Source organism: Chelonoidis abingdonii, chromosome 5 (genome assembly GCF_003597395.2).
Source record: "Chelonoidis abingdonii isolate Lonesome George chromosome 5, CheloAbing_2.0, whole genome shotgun sequence".
In the NCBI taxonomy this organism is placed as follows: domain Eukaryota; kingdom Metazoa; phylum Chordata; order Testudines; family Testudinidae; genus Chelonoidis; species Chelonoidis abingdonii.
Window position 1 is genome coordinate 116037511 of NC_133773.1, and position 17402 is coordinate 116054912.

The window sequence follows — 17402 nt, forward strand, 5'->3', positions numbered from 1 at the left end:
TCAGATCCTTTTACTAGCCCATTTCACTGGGATAGTGCAGAAGCCAGGAAAGTTCCCCACAATAGCGGGACCATTCCCCCACTTACACTACCACCTCTAAGGGAGAGAGAGTATCTACAGCAACAGTACCCCTCCTGTTGCTGCACAAGGTGTCTACACTGAAATGTTATAACTGTGCCGCTGTAGCATTTCAAGTGTAGACATAGCCTAAGCTATACCAATACAAGCACCTTTATACTGGTATAACTACATCCATACTGGAGAGTTTGTATCACTTTAACTGTGCCAGTATAGTTAAAGCAATACAACTTTTATGTGTAGGCAAGTCCTAAGAAACTAAAGAGATAGCTTATTCATAGTCTATGAATGAGGCATATGTAAAGTAAACATTTTTTTTCTGCTTTAACAAGTATTTCCACATATGAGAGAAAGTGTTGGCTAGGAGCCACCTAGATACTATCTCAAAAGCTGAGAGAATCAGGAGATCCAAGTTCTATTCCTGACTCCAAAACTAGCTTGCTTTATGACCGTGCTTAACCTCGCAATTGCTTTGTGCCTCAGTTTCCCCACCTATAAAATGGAGACTGAGGAATATTATGAGCCTTAATTCAATATTACATTTGTAAAGTGCTCTTAAAGTGTCCTGTGCCTTTGTGCTCCAGCCTGTATCTCCAATTATGGATCAAGCTGCATTTCCCTGTCTCTTTCCCTCTGCCATTGATGCCCCTTTAGTCTCCTTTTTTCACTCCTGTCTCCTCACCTGTTACCACACTGCCTCCTACACATGGAATCCCCTCCCCTTCACTGTCCATCAAGCCAGCCCACTCACCCTGTTCCGGTCCTTTCAAAAATCTCACTCTTACTGGATGTGCAAGAAGTGAGCCAACAATTATTAAAAATAATCTCCAAACCCCAAACTATTCCTGGGTCCTGGCTTTGCTGTGCCTGTCTCCTAGACGGTAAAACTCATCAGGGCAGGGATGGTCTTCATTTTATGTTTTGTACTGTGTCAAGCACGTAGCTGGGATTCAACAAATAAACCATAAAAGGAATCATTATAGATGTGTAAAGTATTAATGATTTTATATTATTATTTAGTAGTAGTTTTTGGTAGCACCCACAATGTCCGAGGCACTAACTTTTGAGCTTTATAAACATTTGCTAGTTACACTCTCTTTTGACCACTAGATGGCACCACCTATGCCGCTGCATGCATCACTTTGCTCCCGAAAAGGTATGTATTATTGGGGTTATACAGTTTAAAGTGTACTTCTAACATTGCTTTTGTTCAGATGCATGAGGAGAATAGGCATCTCTCAAAACATCTGAGAGGTTCTCTTTACTGTCAATAGTATGCATTCCTACCAGTCAGAGATGAGCCTGAAATGCCAAGTTGGGATTCAGAATCAAATGTTCCCAAAGACTGATAGCATTCTGATCCTGCTTTCAATTTGCACTATTGAGGCAACAGAGAGACAGGCTCTAATAGTCAGACTACAGGAGTAGGTGCTAAGAAATCATAAGTTCAAATCCTGGCTTTGACAATGATTCACTCTGTGGTTTTGAGCAAATCATTTAGTTGGCCTCAGCTTTTTCAATTGTATATTTGAGATAATACTTCTCTCCTTCACAGAGGTGCTAGAAGAGTTAATAGCTGTAAAGCACCCTGCGGAGATGAAAAACACTATAAAAATACTAGACAGTACTGACAGACACAGATTGTAAGCTCTTCGGGCTAGGACTGTCTCTTTGTTCTGTATTTGTACAGCGGTTAGCACATGGGGACCATAGCCCATGCCTAGGGCCCCAGAGGCTACCACAATACAGATCATTATTGCTATGACGATGTTTTATTTGTACTAAGATTGCAGATTATCCCTACAGTTAAAACTTGTTGGGTGACATTTTAAATAAATATAGTTCTGGATTTACACTTTGATATTGCATATACGGTGGATCCACATGGATAAATTTTGAAATTGTGAGGTTCTTTTTAGAGTGAAGATGAATAAAAAGGACTGATGGTCTGAAGGCATTTCAGAGGGAAACTGAAATTCAAGCTGCTCGTAGGGTGAGGGGGAAAATGGAATAACTTTGGTCTCAGATGGCGCCACTAATGTTAGATTTTATCTTAGCTTCATTTTTCAAAAACTATATTTATCCAGTACTCTCCAAACTGTTTCCCACACAAAACAATCACATTATTGTGCACTAGTGTTAAAGGTACATCCTGGCTGTAGGAAGCAGAGATTGGTTTGAGGTGACAAACTCACATCTGAAGTCAAACTTCCCCAAAGTTTGGGCTGTTCACACCTGAGGTTTTGATTCATACACTCCCATATCTTGTTTGAAATTATGAGCCTGATCCAGAGAGGTGTGGAGCACTCACACAACTCCGTTTGATTTCGAGGAGAGTTGCATGTTCTTAGGATTAGGATGTATGAATTTGCAGCTGAAACTTGGGGTCTTATTATTGAGTCCCTCTTGGTACTGTCAGATAACAAACCAGGACTTTCCTTCACATTCTTGGGAAAAAATGAAAAGGCAAAGGATCCTTTGCAGTTAACCAATGACATGGAAGGTTTCAGAACAGCAATTTACAGTGTTCATGGGCTTAGATACTTCTCCTGCCATTATCATCATAACTGGGTGTAGTATAATAAGAATACTGTAAGGAAGGCCAACATATTTCATAGTGGATACCTGGAAGCTGACACCATCATTTCAGATTCCTTTATTAAAGAGAAGATTTATAGGCTCAGATAATGCAAGTTTGGAAAAAATGAATTTGGCATGACACTCCAGAAACAGAAGTATTGTAACAATGAACAATGGTATTGAGACATACTTTATACTCCTGATTTCACTGTTAGTGAAAGGAAATTGAATGTGTGGATTTTTCCTTAACTATGAAGAGTTTTTATAGCACAGATGGCATATTTGGTTTAAATGAAACTGAGTTTTATCAGCTGTGCTTTTACCATCCATTGAAATCACACAAAATCAAAATCCCAAAACCACAGATAAAAACAATCACCACTGATCATTTTTTAAGAAAATGGAGAAAAATATTTTTTAATAACTAAAGAAACTCAAATGCCATAATCTGAATGCCAAAAAGATTTCCAGCTACCCACAAAAATATCAGTCTTGTTTTTCCAGTAATAAATTTAGTTTTTCCCTTGTCCCCATTGCACATTTCAGTGATGATATTGGAAACTTTTCAATTTCCATTTAAGATTTTAAAAAGCAAATAAGGAATTATTGGCAGCCTCTGGAAAGCAAGCAACTAAGAAGATATTCTGTGGAGAAAATGACTTGGTTGAATGTTGAGTTAAGAGATGCAGCTGAATCCATGAGTATATCTCCCTACAAATACATACACAATGACAACAAATCCCTCCACATCACTGCACTGCTTTGTAAACATCTAAGCATCACATTTTAAAAAAAGTTAATTATAAAACAACTTTTAAAAGTTTAAAATTGTTTCCTCCTCCCCAGGTGCATGAGTTGCTGATGCTACCTCTGTATGGCAGATTGCCCAGTTAAGTAAGCATAGGTTCTGCTTCAAGATTCTCATTCCCATATACACATCACCACCATCGCCCTCCCTCTCCTCCTCACCTATTATTATTATTTGGAGCAAACACTACCAATCCGAAAGTATTACCCAAGTCGAGACTCCAGCATTAATATCTCTCCACTACTTACTTATATTAGATAATTATATGGTCCCATTACTATAACATCTGTATTTAACCCTCACAACACCCCTAGGAAGCAGGGGAGTATTATTAATCCCTGTTTATGGCTTGGCCTAGGTCACACAGAAAGTCTGAGACAGAACAGGGAATTGAACCTGGTCTCCCAGCTCCTAAGGTAACTGCCTAACTGCTGGACCATACTATCATAAGAAAATAGCTGCTAGGGCTTTCCCTGTTCTTCCAAAGCAGACATGCTTCCATGTGCATGTCTGAGACTATGTAACCATATAGACTTCTGGACGTCTGTGCAGTGGAGCCCTTCTGGAAGCAAGGGTAGTGGAGAAGAGCTGCTAGAAAGTCCTAGAGGACAGAGTACAATAGAGATAAAGGTGAGATATTTCACCCAAGTAATGTGTGATTAGGGTTTGAGGGGATGGTCTGAGATTAGTTAATTTCTTAAAGGACAGTTAGTCCCTGTAGTATGACAGACCACTGTGTAATGTTGTGTACTATAATAAGATAGTGTTATCTTGTGACAAGACCACAGTCCTGTGAGCAGGGCCGTTCCTAGGGGGGTAGAGGGCCTGGGACATAGGCACCAAGTTTCTAATCTGCCCGGGAGTGCTCCCCCCACGGCCCGGCCCTGCCCTGGCCCTACCCCCACTTCACCCCTTCCCCAAGGCCCCACCCCTGCCCTGCTTCTTCCCACCCCTGATTTGCCCTGCCCCACCCCTTCCCACCCTAGTTCTGCCACCTCCCCCAAGCACGCTACACCCTCACTCCTCTCCCTTCTCCCCCAGTGCCTCTTGACACTGCAAAACATCTTATCCACGGTAGGCGCTGAAAGGGAGGGGGAAGCGCTGAGAGGGAAGGGCCTGCCAGTGAGCAGGAGGTGCTGGGGGAGAGGGGGAGGTTCTGGTAGGGAAGTTCACCTCCTCACCCTGCTCGCCCACCTGCCTCCTGCCTCACCTCCCTGCCCACCTCCTCAAAATTAGCATGCAACCCCCCACAGCACGGGGCGGTCGCCCTGATTCGCCATACTCAAGGGATGGCTCTGCCTGTGAGACAAGGCTCTTAGGTTCTCATTAAATTGTTTTGTGACCCTGTGACAGTAACTAAAGGCTGCTTGCCTCAGTTTGCCAAACGAGTATGATCCTTTGCACTCTCCCAGGGATTTTGTGAGATATAATTAACTGTAATTAACCATTGTAAAGTGGCTTGAGATCTTGTGATGACAGATGCTATAGACATACAAAGTAATACAATAAACACAATAAGTCATTATTAACTATTAATATATGTGATAAATTCTTTCAGTGCCAGTAAGTTTCCATTGAAGGAATTTATACTATATATTTTGATCACGTTGGGGTGTGAAATTGGAGAATTAAAAAAAATGTGTTTCTTTGGGTACATGTGGCAATCAGCTACAGGGCATACGGATGCTCTTTATTTTTACCACACAAGTTATTAGTATCCTTTCTGAAGTGTAGGATATACACAAATGGAACCAAATATAATTCTTGCAGAGATCTGGCAAGAGGATATGTTAGAAAGCTTATATACTATTCATGGGCCACCACATGGAAATTAATGTGCAACACTGAACAGGTTTTCATTGCAGGGTGCAGCTCCTATGGACTGTAAAATCTGTAAGGAACATTGTTAGGGACAGAGGACTGGAAGGAACCTCCTGGATCACCATGTCCAGTCTTCTACTTTTGCGGGCAACTCCATCAGATAATCCCCTTCATAAACGTATCAAGTGTTCTCCTCCTGCTCTCCCCTACTAGATAAGAAAATATGGGAAATGCTTGGAAAGGCCATCTTCACCTCCCTGTGATGTTCACTGGTCAAAGGATGAATATCAAATTCCCACTGCTCATGAGTCCCATAGGTCTCAATCCAGCAAACATTTATGCAAGTGTGCAGCTATAGTCATCCCAATGAAGTCAATGGAAATACTTGTGTCAATAAAGTTATGCATGTGCAGAAGCATTTATAGGACTGGGGCTCAGATAAGACAGATGTGCAAGCTATGGTCATATAAGGTCTAATCCAATGTGCACTGAAGTCAATGAGTGTCCTTCTACTGACTTCAGTAGACTTTGGATCATGGTTATTGTTCTTTCTGAGTCATCTGAAACAGCATGGATAGTATCCAAATGAGCCTAATCAACACATCAACCCAGGGCCTTTTTCCACATGATAATTTGTTACCTAAATAGTTGTTATATAGCTGGTTTTTAAGTAAAACTATTTTTAATAGCATTTAACTCTCCCCCATATGCACATTTGCTGTAACTCCTAATTTTTTGAATATTATTACCAAGTTGCCAATATAAAAATACATTATTACCAGCAGACCAGAATTTTGTGTATATCAGTTTTGTAAGGAAAACAAAATAGCTCACTTTTGGCTGTAAACTGACAGTGAATTCTTTGCTCTACAAGACATAAATATAGACATTGTCTCCGCCAGCAGAATAGCATGGAAGAAGACATAAATATGAGAGTGAGAAGAAAATGAAAGCAACAGTGGGAAGAAATGGGGAGAGGTAGGAGGTGATAGGAAACAAGTACAAGGATAACATTGTCTTCAACTCTAAGACTCTGCGCAAGAGTCTGAAAAAGATTTCAGTGACAGAAGATTTGTGTTGCTTCAGACTATTATTGTTCAAAAATACAAAAGGCCAACTCCTGCCCTGGGGATTGAGGAATCCTGTTTGTGAAGGTGAGATTTCTTCAAGAGGCCTGGGACACAGGAATGAACAACATACAGCTTTTTGCTTGTGCTTTACTCCTGCAGGGAGTGTATATGCTAGCTGGGCTGGGGACCTAGGAACACCTCCTAACTTACATACTTTACCCTTTTGTGGATTTGCTGTGCAGGCTGGTGCATTTCCTGGCTGTACTTCCCAGCACACACCTGAGCACTGTGAGTCCAAGTCACTGTTGCCTGCCCCTTGTGTAGTCATTTATACCAGGGTGTGGCATGCGACTCCCTTGGCATCGGTGTAAGTGACAACACAGAGTGCAAGGCAGTGATGAATGGAGATGTCTTGCCTGACTGTTTGCAGGGGATGAAAAGGCTCCCTCACCTTTTTACTTACACACCCACCCTGTAAGACAGGCCAAAGAAGGCAGGAAATCTGTGCAATTAAGGACCTGACCTGGCATGATTTTCTTTTATTGTTAAATCAAAGGGCAACACATAAAAACCATTGGCAATCTCCTTCTGCTCACAGCCCTGCCGATGGTTTATTTTACTTGAAGTATTAAAGCTATTCCAAAAGGGTTAATACTTTCATTCCTAGTGTACTGGCAATACATGATATCCATTGCCAAATGCATTGAGCTTGCTGTAATTTGTCTTATGCCCCAGTAAACAAAACAGCCATTTCCTCCCCCTGGCCTTGTCAGTGCACTTCCTTTGGGTGCTTCTTGAATTATTGCTCCACCTGTGTCCAGCCATCCTGCTCATTTATCAGCAATGTTGTTTTCTCACTCCTCCTTTCTGTTCACTGCTTTCTACCAGTCAAACCCTTTTTTATCAATCTGTGACTTGGGAATTGTATCAGCAGGTGGCCTGGAAGTAACAGTCATCTCTGTTGGATGACTGAGATTCAAACACTTGATCATTTATGCATGTCTTTTGGATGGATTGTCTGTTCTTACTCCAAGAACCCTTCACAAACAACAGCCAACAAATTTAATCTAATCTCTTGAGCCCAGTTTACCTGGTATGTCTCTAAAACAGGGCTCAGATGAGAGAAGCTAAGAATCCAGCACTGATTTCAAAGCAATCCAAGATCCTGGTAACGCTAGCACTACATCTTCAGTAATCATCAGCGTCTAGATGAACTAGGCTAATTGGTTTTAAAGTAAATCCAGTCTGAAGCAAAAGATACCTCACGGACAGCTGCAGCAAATGCTTGAACATGTCAGCAAATCAAAGAAACCAATCTAATCTCATAAAGGAAAGTTCTGTTTCACCCCTCTCTCCAGATGCAGAAGACAGTGTAATTCCACAGCAAAAGCTAGGGGACAGGATGTGGGGAGTCCACACTGAACATTGAGGAGCACAGCTGATTGGGAGCCAGACATGTGAATCCACTGCTGCAGAGAACCACTGGCCATTGCCTTCCATGTCACAGGAGCTGTTACAATCTCCATGCTTCGAGCAGGGGGTTGGACTAGATGATCTCCTGAGGTCCCTTCCAACCCTAATAATCTGTGATTCTGTGAATGGCTGTGCAGCCTGAGATGAAAAATTCCTTCTCTCCAACACCTGCAATTCAAAACTTTTTTGTGCACACCTCCATCATTTGAAATGTGTATTTGGGGAAGCATTTTCCCTGTGTGGCCTAAGAAGACAAAAACCTAGTTTCAACAATTTGCAGCAGGACTGAATAGCTAATAAAACACTAGAACCAGATAATACATGAGAATAGTATAGAGAATTTGGGGAAGCATTTTCCCTGTGTGGCCTATCAAGACAAAAACCTAGTTTCAACAATTTGCAGCAGGACTGAATAGCTAATAAAACACTAGAACCAGGTAATACATGAGAATAGTAATACTGCAGGTAACCACCTACTCATGCAGTTGTTGGAAGAACCCAGATAAAACCTGAAAATTAGTAGAATCAGAGTTTGTTTGTTTATTTGCTGTAATGTGCTTTACGGTGACTGTGCTTTATGTGAATCTCTCAAGGGCTCGACCCCCAAGTATCTCACCAAACCTTAGGCACCCTACACTATATTCCCTCTTAGGTTTGCAGATCCATAGAGACTTTTTTCAGAGGTCTAGCAAGATGAAGTGTTTGTACTTTTGCTTCTGTGTCTCTGATGCTCCTTCCTGACATTAGAAGAGTCCCAGGGCTGGCCTCTTTTAAGCAAGGTTTTAAAGTATTATTTTTTTCAGAGGTCCCTTGGCACATCACACAGCTGGCTTTATGTTTTATTTGTGTATGATTTTTCATTATTCATTTATTTGGTACTTTCTGACTTAGTTTGGCAATCCAGCCTCTCTGGAGAAACTCCAGGTACCACATGGACTTCCTCCATTCTTTATACAGCTCCATCCTTCATCCAGCCCTGCCCACCTAAAACCTCCAATTTTCTTCTCTCGATAGCTCCTGCACCTCCAGCTCCCACAGCTTCTGTACCTTTTATCTAAATAGACAACACAGTCAAAGGGTGGGAGAAAGGAGACATTGTTCCCCTACTGTTATTCACGGGGAACTGAGACACAGAAAGATTAAGTGACTTTGCCTAAGGTCAGAGAGGAAATCTGTGGCAGAAATAGGAATTGACCCCCGTCTTCTTGAGTCCTAGCTCATTGCCATAACAAGGCCATCCTTCCTCTCTAGCATCTAGTATAGCAATTTAGTTTGTGAACTCCTGACATTATTTTAATGTCTGAGAAGGACAGAACAATTGAAAATATCATTCACAGCCTCTTATTAGCTGAGCTCCATTCTTCACTGCTGTACTTATTTATAAATATTTCTGCGGTGCTCGTCTGAGCACACTGCTTAGTAGCATAGCATAAATCTTAGCTGCCAACACAGCTCCCTGTTGGATACACCAGATTCACTCACTGTGGTTGTGGCATTGCTATTAACCACTAAACTGGTGTAGCCCAGCGTCCAGGGTTCTTCATCAGCAGCAGCAGGGGGAACTACAAGTTGTTGACTATAAACTACTACATGGTATGAGAGCTCCCTGGTTCCTGACAGGAAGTCCCCTCTACCCTTCCAACAGAAAGTGTCAGCACTGACTGAAGCTGGGAGCATTAAGCAAGCAGAGAGAAGGCTGCTGGACTGTAATCCTATTCTGTGTTTCCTTATGGAATATAACTTTGTTCCCGATGATTTGTCTCAGTGGGTCTGGTCTGAGATGAATACACAATAACACACAATGCAGAGCACACTGAGAAGCCTCAGGCTTGGTGTCATAAATAGATAGCTAAGGGTTAATGTTTCTTTCACCTGTAAAGGGTTAACAAAGGGAACCAAACACCTGACCAGAGGACCAATCAGGAAACTGGATTTTTCAAAGTCAGGGAGGGAATTTTTGGGGTCTGAGTCTTTTGTCTGTCTCTCAGCTATGAGAAGGTTCTTTCTATCTTCTAATCTTCTGTTTCCAAATTGTAAGTACAGGTAGAAAAACAATATAGGCTTTTATGTTGTTTTGGTTGTATTTACATGTGTGTAGCTTGCTGGAATGTTTCAAATTGGATATCTTTTTGAATCAGACTGTTTATTCATTTTTTTCTTTTAAGCAATTGATCCTGTATTATTGTCATCTTGATACAGAGAAATTTTGATGTCTTTTTTCTTTCTTTTTTTTATATAAAGTTTTCTTTTTAAGACTTGTTTGAGTTTTTCTCTCTGGGTAGGCTAAGGAACAAGGGGAGGGAATTCTCTTTGTGTTAGATCTACGGAGGATAAGCTCTGCAGCACCAGGGAATTGGTGGGAGGGGGAAAGAGAGATAGAATCATTTCTGTTTCCTTGTATTTGGGGTTTGTCTCTTTGTGGAATAGAGGAGATATGCTTCTTGGTATTGTGATGTAAAGAGATTGCATCAATACTCTCAGGTTAGCCCAGAGAGGAAAGTCTGGGTGGGAGAGAGAGGGGGAAGGGAAGTGGGTTATTTCCCTTGCCGGTAAGACTCAGAGCTTCTGGGTCTTGGGGTCCCTCCAGGGAAAGTTTGGGGGACCAGAGCGAGGCAGGCGCTGTAATTCCTGTCTGGTGGCAGCGAGATAAGATCCAAGCTGGTAGTTAAGCTTGGAGGTTCATGCTAGGCCCCCACATTTTGGACGCTAAGGTCCAGATTTGGGAAAGAGGCTTATGATACTTGGTTTTCCAAAATTGTGCAAAAAGCCACAAGGTTGGGTTGCCAACTTTCTGACCAAAAAAAATGAACACCTTTGCCCCGCCCCTTCTCTGAGGCCCTGCCCACTCCATCCCACCTCTCTCTGTTGCTCACTCTTCCCCACCCTCGCTCACTTGCTCATTTTCACCGGGCTGGGGAGGGTCCCCTTTTCACAGTATTCGGATGAAAATGTTAAAATGTTGAAAAATCATGAGTCAGGCTCGCCAAAAATTGTAAGATTATCTTTAAAACCTTAAGATCATGTAAAAATAATAGATCTGGTGTCCTTTTCGCTTTCTTCTGTTTCAGTCTTTAGGGTGCACTGGGCTTACATTTTGAAGCTTTCTCCACAGCCAGGAGGGCTAGAAATTTACTTTTTCTTTAAGAATGAAGGCTGAAATCGTCACATATCCACCTGACTCCAGGAGCTTGGACTTTAAGGAAAAGAATAATTATCATGAGACTCATGACAAAATCATGGGAGTTGGCAACACTGCTATCTTGAACAACCTCATAGTGGAATGGTGAACAGGAGGGTGGTTACACATGGAAAAAGTCAGTGACAAAAAACAGCTGGAATGATCATAGTGAAAAAGAAACAAGGGATATACTCCAACACTCCAGCCTGATTGCACTGCTCAGTGCATGTACTATGAATCCCTGTGACAATTTACAAAATGAGTTCTTATAAATGGAAAAAATCAGCTATGCTGTGAAGCCCAAATCAAAATAACTACTCAACATTGGAAACACAGCTAATGGAATTAAGAGCTAAGAACATAAGAATATATGAAGAACATAGAAGAACATACTGGGTCAGACCAAAGTTCCATCCAGCCCAGTATCCTGTCTACTGATAGTGACCAATGCCAGGTGTCCCAGAGGGAGTGAATCTAACAGGCAATGATCAAGTGGGGAGGGATAGCTCAGTGGTTTGAGCACTGGCCTGCTAAACCTAGGGTTGTGAGCTCAATCCTTGAGGGGACCATTTAGGAAATGAAGATAAAAATCTGTCTGGGGATGGGTCCTGCTTTAAGCAGGGGGTTTGGCTACATGACCTCCTGAGGTCTCTTCCAATCCTGATATTCTAAGTGATCTCTCTCCTGCTATCCATCTCCACCCTATGACAAACAGAGGCTAGAGACACCGTTCCTTACCCATCCTGGCTAATAGCTGTTAATGGACTTAACCTCCATGAGTTTATCTAGTTCTCTTTTAAACCCTGTTATAGTCCTAGCCTTCACAACCTCCTCAGGCAAGGAGTTCCACAGGTTGACTGTGCACTGTGTGAAGAACTTCCTTTTATTTGTTTTAAACCTGCTGCCCATTAATTTCATTTCGTGGCTCCATGTTCTTATATTATGGGAACAAATAAATAACTTTTCCTTATTCACTTTCTCCGCATAACTCACGATTTTATATACTTCTATCACATCCCCCTTAGTCTCCTCCTTTCCAAGCTGAAAAGTCCTAGCCTCTTTAATCTCTCCTCATATGGGACCGACCCATTCCAAACCCTTAATCATTTTAGTTGCCCTTCTCTGAACCCTTCCTAATGCCAGTATATCTTTTTTGAGATGGTACAAGGTACAGAAGTACTTTTATTCCCGCTAGTCTTCAGTTTTTAGAGCTGCTATGCTGTGAGGTTACACTAGTACCTTATACCTTGTGTCTGCTTATGCATGGTTGGGGTAGAAGCATGTGTCTGGCTTTTTGCTTATTTTTGAATGGCTGCAGCCTGCTTATTTTGCATTTAAATTCTTCTTCCCGCTTGTCTTATTTCTTCAGTTGAGAACAAAGTCTACTGTCCCTCGCTACATACTAGCACTTGTTTTCAAAGTGTTCTTTTCTTTTCTTCAGTTATTGTTAAACGTTATAATTAGATGTAGAAAAAATAGGGACAAAAGAATGACAATATGAGAGACAAAGCAAATTGTCAGTGAGTGAACTGATTGAGCAAGAAACAATCTCTCTCCTTCTTCCACCCCGCCCGGCCACCCCCCGCCAGCATCTGAACAACACATGGCTGCTTTCCATGGTTTGTTTCAGTTTGGAAACCGACGGTGGAGCCATTAGATGCATCTGGTGTCCCTGTGGAGATGATAGAAAACACTGGCAGCAATGTAGACAAGATGGCAGAAGCCATATGAAGCAAAAACTAGCCAACCATGAAGTCTGCATTACCACATGAATTTCAAGAGCAGTGCTAAACACCAACGCAAAAGATATTGATTCTCAAAACTACAGGGAAATGATGCACTGCTATAATATGTAGTACACAGACACTTTAGGAAAAAGACACGAATAAGCTAGAAAATACTCCAGCACCCCAAGAAGGAAAAACCTAAAACCTAGCCACAACAGAGGACAACAGGCTTATCTGAAGGAGTTTTTAGCGTGATGTACATAGTGGCTTTGACTACACAAGCACAGTTCATTAAAAGTTGGAAGAGTTCCTGTGGCTAAATCCTACACTGAAAAGCTCCTTCTGAAGGCTGAGATACTAGAGGGCCATTTTGCCCCTCCCATGGGAAAACCCACAGGAAGTGAAGTGCCACACAGTGAGCAGATTCATGGGACTCTTTGTAGACCTGGTGGGACTTAATTGTCTTTCACACCAAGCTTGCAAACAAAATGGGCATTTAGATTTATTAGAAGTTCAAAGTAATCCAAAATGAAACTGCAGAATTTGTATGAGAGCCCTCAGTCGACTTGAGAGCACTCATAGGAGGCATCAGACTACAGTGAGTGCAGGACAAATCTTGTCATAGCGGTATGGAGAAGTCAACAGGACTGTCTGTCACTCTGCCTACCACAGGGATCTCACTAACCACACCTCTCCCCAACTGCTGTGATGCCATGTTGGGCCTCCACACGCCATCTGACAGCTTCTTCATGAGCCAAGATCCTCCAAAGACCATTAGATTCTGGGGGAGAATGTTTTGTATGATGACAACATTCACCATAGCAGAGAATGCTGGATGAATTTTGAGGGCATAATCTTCCTCAGAGGCAAAGTCTCTGAATCCACTCCCTAAGGGAACAAAAACAGATCCAAGATGCCCACCTGCAGTGCCATGGAAGTTACCCAGCTCTGCCTAGTTACCAAGCCCCCTGTCTCACTTCAAACAGGGCCCCAAAAATCACGTGATAGTACTGACTCCCCCTGAGGTTACTGGTAGTTCCAATGATGCTCAGAACATGCTATACCTAGAGGAAGAATGATCCAATGGTTAGGGTGCTAGCTGGGGATTCAGAAGACCCAGATTCAAATTCCTATTGCCCCCAGGGAGTTTTTTGGCATAACAATTAGTCTTGCCTCAGTTCTCCCATCTGAAAATTCTGGGATGTTATAAGAATAGATACAATAAAGATTATGAGGTGCTCAAATACTACAGAAATGGGACGGGGGGTCATATGAGTACCTAAAATAGATACATGTGCAGTAGAGCTCTACACGGTGATCGAATTTTGACCTAATCTGCTAGAATTCCGACTGAGGTGAAGAAGCTTGGCACACCCCCGAAAGTAGGTTAAGAGGATTTATTTAAAAGATCCTTTCTGCAAACAATGTCGCTGTCAGGTAGCAGAGTGCCACCTGGAATTTTTAGTGCATTACTGTGTTCACAGCCTTTAAATAGTCACAATTTAAAAGAGAAAAGCATCCCAAAAGTCTCATATTTCAGCCAACTCTCTCCCACTTGGTATACAAATTCCTAATCCTTTGTGTCATCTAGTAATAATAGTCATTGAGGGCCATCAGGACAAAACCTACTTAGATCTGTTTTTATTTATATTTTTTTTCCCTACAGTATCAGACACAAAATAGAACTTAATGCTTCCAAAAAAACAAAACAACCCCCCCCCCGCACAGGAATTGCCACACTGGGAAAAGCCAACAGTCGGTCTAGGCCAGTACCCTGTCTGAGACAATGGCCAGTCCCAGCTGTTCAACAGAAGATGCAAAAACCCCTGCAGGAAGCAATTATCAGCAATAGACAGTATCAGCTTTCTATTGTATGAAGTCCTGATGGCGTTATAATTGAAAAAGTCCAAACCATTAATTAGAATGAGGCTCTTATGCTCTAGCAGGTCAATACTAGTGCCTTCCGTGCATATTAAATCCATGTTGGTAACAATTCTTAAGTTATTTTTAATTAAAAAATATATCGTACATACGCAATAATCTGTTCCTAAAATTAACTAATTCAGTTTTAAACAATATTCTTACATCACAGGCTGTCTGCAGAGTTCCAAAAAACCCCCAACAACCCTGTTTAAGTCTGAAAGTGGAGGAAGAGTGGGAAGGAGAAAAGACTTCAGTGGGGCCAGGATCTCACCCGTATATTTCCAGTTTATGTTCCAAAATCTATTTCTAGGCTAAGATCTTACATTCTCAGATTACTCACAGAGCAGATTTCATAGATATCACAGCTCTTGAAAATAAGGTTTTAGAATAAAAATGCAAACATGTCTTAGGTATTGCCACAGGCACTGCATTATTTTGTCTAAGAAATTTTGCAGTGATGAAATTTCTGCCTTTTTACTACATATACATCAGAGTCAAAATTCAGTCTGCAATTATACTGCTGAAACTCCACTCACTTCTTACTTTGTGTGCTTGCATTGACTAAGCTTGCACCAGACTCGTGCACCTGAAAACAGAATTTGGCACTCAGTTTCTAATTTGAAAATGTTACACACATTGAGTAATGGGGCAAAAATAGCCCACAACAAAACCTCTTAGATGACGTGATTTATGAGTTTGTGGGCTAGGAAATGACATCATGCACCCAGACATAGATGCTCTTCATTCACTGGATCAATTCTGTATGGTGAGTCCCCATACATTCGTGCTCATAGAAAAAATATACAGCAGAATATTTAAAGATGTTAAAAAAAATCCAATAACCATCTGCTTATCATAGACATCTGCTGCATCAAAGTAATAGACTATGAAAGTTTCCAAAAGTTTTTCTGCTCAGAAGATGTATTTGCTGCCAAGAGACTAATAAAACACATGAACACACACAAATTCTGAAAATACAACCTATGTTCTGACTGGAGTAACGTTTTTCTGACTAGGGATGAGTTGGCCATGAAACTGAGCAAGAAAGAGAAATAAAAGAATCTCATCTTCAAGTTGAACCTGAATGTTTTCTCACACTCAGAACGTTTGTGAACATTTTCCACTACTCCCTGAATGACTGAGACTTCTGTCTTCCCTGTGAATCTTCTGGCATCCCAACCTCTATCCAATAACTCCTTCTTATCCTTATAACCATCTAATATGCTACTGTTCCCACCTTGCAAGCTTTCTCACACTGAGCTGCATTCTGTTCCCACTGAAGTCAAAGAGAGTTTTACCTTCAACTTCAACTCTCCTCAGCTTTACCTTCAGCCTCAGCTCTCCAGTAGACTCATCTATACATTTGAAGCTCTTATTCAAACCTCAGTGAAGTCAGAGTGTCTTTCCATTGACTTCAGTATTCTTTGGATCAGGCCTTTGTACTTCACCCCTATAACTTCCCTGTCCCTAAAAGCAAAGAAAAGTCATAGGGGGAGAGAGAGAGGAAACTAAGGTTTGTGGAAGGACTGGGAATGGCAACAAGCTCTTTGAAGCAGGGGCAATCTCTTTGCATCTGCAGAGCATTTTGCACACTGGGTCACTGTGGTAACATAAATGATAAATAATGATAACCAGTATCGCCAGGTGTGAAGATGCCAGATTTCCAGGGCCTTGTGCCTTTCAGAGTGTTGCAGGAATAAAGGGAAAGCCCTCTCTGAAGATACTGATAGATGGGCACTGGGAGGGAAGGAGAGATGAAAGTCAGAAGGACAGGGTGCTTTAGCAAAGCTGCAGGGGCTTGGGAGTCTGTTTCAGTGAGAGGAGACATCCTGAAGTTTTGGACAGGTTTCTGATGAACCACTGAACTTTTGACTTCACATGAAATTAAATCTGCCTTGCTTAATAAAGACATTTAGTTTTGGGAACCTTTGGACGCAACAATGGTTCATCATTCACACTTTGTACTATCTGCAGGTAAGAAATCAATATAAGAACAAGTCAGACCCTGCATATTGGCATATGGCATATTGAAGTCAGCAGAATTTTGCCCCGAGTTAAGAATATGGAGGAACTGTGGGATCTGGCTCAATGTTGATAAAATATGTGACTGTACTATGCTGAATCTGGAAGCTGGAAGAGCAACAAAAAACATACCCCTCAAATGACTCCACAACGACTACTTCAGAACTTAAATATAAACAAGAAAAATGAGACGAGCTTTTACCAAGCATCCAGAAGTGTCTGATATGCATTTTCATATTCTTTTTGCTGGTCAGTGCCCACCCAGACCTAATGGCTACAACATGTAAGTCACACCAACAGCCCTTGTTCAATGCAGTTCATACAATGCTACTGGACTCTGACATTTCTGTGAACACTTGCTTTCTACTAATCACTCTTATTTACACAAGTTTTACATTTTGCTGTCAGCTTCACATTTTCCTTGAAAACATGGTACAGAATCAAAGAAACGGAATAATTCTCCATGCAGATCACAAATGGAGAACAGAGCTCTCAGTGAACTTAAAAGAAAAGAGAGACTGAGCAGCGTACAGTCTCCCGCTCCTATCTCAGTTCATATGCAGTTCATTCTTAGAATAGGCAAGTTATTTATCATGCACACGGGCATGCATTATTCAGTGCAACACTGCCAGATAAAAACAGATATAGCATAACCAAACCCATTTGAAATCTGGGTTGCTTGAGCATCTTCATGAGGCAAGAGAATAAAGAAGTTTGCTTCA

The 17402-nt window shown here is 41.6% G+C and overlaps 1 protein-coding gene across 3 annotated transcripts in view; it reads right to left on the bottom strand.

Annotated features, from left to right (window-relative positions):
• The window catches only part of C1QTNF7 (C1q and TNF related 7), a 91692-nt gene that overhangs the window by 34297 nt on the left and 39993 nt on the right, over positions 1-17402 (bottom strand). The window lies entirely within an intron of this gene.